The sequence below is a fragment of the Mus caroli genome, unplaced genomic scaffold, assembly GCF_978045245.1.
Source record: "Mus caroli unplaced genomic scaffold, Mus_caroli_1 scaffold_4, whole genome shotgun sequence".
Classification (NCBI taxonomy): Eukaryota; Metazoa; Chordata; class Mammalia; order Rodentia; family Muridae; genus Mus; species Mus caroli.
This window is the reverse complement of record NW_028227259.1, coordinates 55,481,439-55,484,444: the sequence shown is the minus strand read 5'-3', so window position 1 is coordinate 55,484,444 and position 3,006 is coordinate 55,481,439. Positions and strand designations below refer to the sequence as shown.

General features: G+C 44.9%; 1 pseudogene; it reads left to right on the top strand.

Annotated features, from left to right (window-relative positions):
• Positions 1 to 235: 235 nt before the first annotated feature.
• Positions 236 to 1,459, top strand: LOC147005147 (eukaryotic translation initiation factor 4E type 2 pseudogene; annotated as a pseudogene).
• The last annotated feature ends 1,547 nt before the right edge of the window (positions 1,460 to 3,006 follow it).

Here is a 3,006-nt window from a genome sequence, read left to right as displayed (position 1 = left end):
CTTCTTGGTCATGATGTTTGTGCAGGAATAGAAACCCTGACTAAGACAGGGTTATCAATAGGAAAGTAGAGTCTAATAGCACAAAGGGTAGACACCTGCCCAGCTCTGGTGCTGATTATAAATATAAAGGCTGTGTATGTCTTTTATCTTGGAACTGAATGATCAAAGGCAGGGTAGACACCCTGGATTGGGATTAAATATTTCTACAACAGAGAAGGAAAAAATGGTATGAGACATGAGCCACAGCAGGAGGAAGACTGTTGTCCCTGGACCAGCAGAGCATCCCCTGCTGTGCTTCACCCTTTGGTACTCTAGGGGAGCCTCCCACCCCCTACACACACACACACACACACACACACACACACTGCATCCTACCAGTTCACAGAACTATGGGAAGAACAACAGCAGACTGATACCTTAGCCTCTGTGAGCAGTTCTGGAAGTTGTACAGTCACGTGGTACATCCTGGAGACCTGACAGACCAAATTTGCAAAACACATGAAACTCAAGAAGAGTGAAGACCAAAGTGTGGACACTTTGGCCCTTCTTAGAATTGGGAACAAAACACCCATGGAAGAGACAAAGTTTGGAGCTGAGACGAAAGGATGGACCATCTAGAGACTGCCATACCCAAGGATCCATCCCATAATCAGTCTCCAAACGCTGACACCATTGCATACACCAGCAAGATTTTGCTGAAAGGACCTTGATATAACTGTCTCTTGTGAGACAGTGCCAGGGCCTGGCAAACATAGAAGTGGATGCTCACAGTCAGATATTGGATGGAAGACAGGACCCCCAGTGGAGGAGCTAGAGAAAGTACCCAAGGAGCTAAAGGGGTCTGCAACCCTATAGGTGGAACAACAATATGAACTAACCAGTACCCCCGGAGCTCGTTTCTCTAGCTGCATATGTATCAGAAGATGGCCTAGGCAGCCATCATTGGGAAGAGAGGCCCCTTGGTCATGCAAACTTTATATGCCTCAGTATGGGGAAACACCAAGGCCAAGAAGTAGGAGTGGGTGGGTAGGGGAGTTGGAGGGAGGGTCTGGGGGACTTTTGGAATAGCATTTGAAATGTAAATGAAGAAAATACCTAATTAAAAAATAATAATAAAATTTAAAAAACTAAATTACAGAAGAAAAAAAAAGAAGGAATTAAACCCATGTGGAAGGATGATGCAAATAAAAATGGGGGCAAGTGGATCATTTGACTTCTGAAGGGCTTAGCTTCCCACTGCTGAGAGAAATTCATCCTGACCATACTAGGGGAGCAATAATTCACAGTTGGGGAGGAGAACGGCTGGGCTATGGTCTCTGTCTGCTTTCAGGAGGATATTATTTCTGTATGGAACAATACTGCCAGCAACCAATCAACCACAGACTGAATCCGGGATATTCTTCAGCATGTGTTTACCCTACCTCCCAACACCATTCAAACCACCACCCAGGGTATTTGATACCCCTTTCTCATCTCTTTGGACTCCTGCACACACATGCTCAGACACACACACTATTTTTAAAGATGTATCTTGTTAGAACATGGAATTTGATCGAAATTATTTACAGGAGCATGGGTCTGGGATTTTTTTTTATGGGGACATGGGCAAATTACAGGCAGGTATCAGCATAGAAGAACACACACACAATCAAACATCTGTATCACCCCTTTGAAGGCTGGGGGAACTTTGCAGAAGAATGTAAGGCTGAGAGAACAGGCCAGAATGTGGTGGGCATGATGTGGCAGCTGTCATCTGGTTACAGTAACTAAGTAACCCCGCCCCAGACCCTCACAAGATTGGACCCGCTAACATTCTATCATGAGATGTGGGGAGGTCTTATGAGCTCATGACTTATACAAGACTTTCCTTCCCCCCAGGGATATAGAAATGTTTAACAATTGCTAGAGAGGTTTCTTCTATGGTAGTAGGGGGTCTTGTCTATGCTGATACCTGCCTGTAATTTGCCCATGTTCCCATACAAAATCCCAGACCCATGCTCCTGTAAATAACTCCCATCAAACTCCCTGTTCTAACAAGATAACATCTTTAAAAATGGTGTGTGTGTCTGAGCATGTGTGTGCAGGAACCCAAAGAGATGAGAAAAGGGTATCAAATACCCTGGGTGGTGGTTGAGGTAGGAATGACCTCCAGAGACTCATGTGTTTCAATGTTTGGCCCATGGGGAGTGACACTATTAGGAGATATGGCCTTGTTGGAGAAAGAGAATCACTGTGTGGGCGGGCTTTGAGGTCTCATTTACACAAGTTCAGCCTAATGGGGCTTTTACCTCTGCCTGTCAATCAAGGTATAGAACTCTCAGCTCTTTCTCTAGCACCATGTGTGCCTTCATGCTGCCATGTTCCCCACCATAATAGTGGACTAAACCTCTGAAACTGTAAGCCAGCCCCAATTAAATGTTTTCCTTTAAAAGAAGTGCTGTGGTCATGGTGTCTCTTGACAGCAACAGAAACCCAAATTAAGACACTATGGAACCAGAGTTATAGACAGTTGTGAGCTGGGGAACCAAACCTGGGTCCTCTGCAAGAACACCAATAGCTCTCAACTGCTGAGCCATCTCTCCAGCACATTTCTGTGTTTGTTTGTTTTTGTGGGTTTTTTTGCTTTTTTGGGGGGGTTGTTTGTTTGTTTTTGTTTTTGTTGTTTTGTTTTGTTTGAGACAAGGTTTCAATGTGCAACACATTTCGTGCATGTTAGAATCCCTCCAAGTCGTGTTCCCTTCTTTAGTCAGCACAGTGACCTTCCCCTCTGCAGTGCCATCAGAACCCAAATGGTACCACATCCTGGATCAGACAAAGAAAAGAACAGTAGCCAGGCATGGCGGCACACACCTTTAATCCCAGCACTTGGGAGGCAGAGGCAGGCGGATTTCTGAGTTGGAGGCCAGCCTGGTCTACAGAGTGAGTTCCAGGATAGCCAGGACTACACAGAGAAACCCTGTCTCGAAAAAACAAAACAAAAACAAAAACAAAAAACAACAACAACAA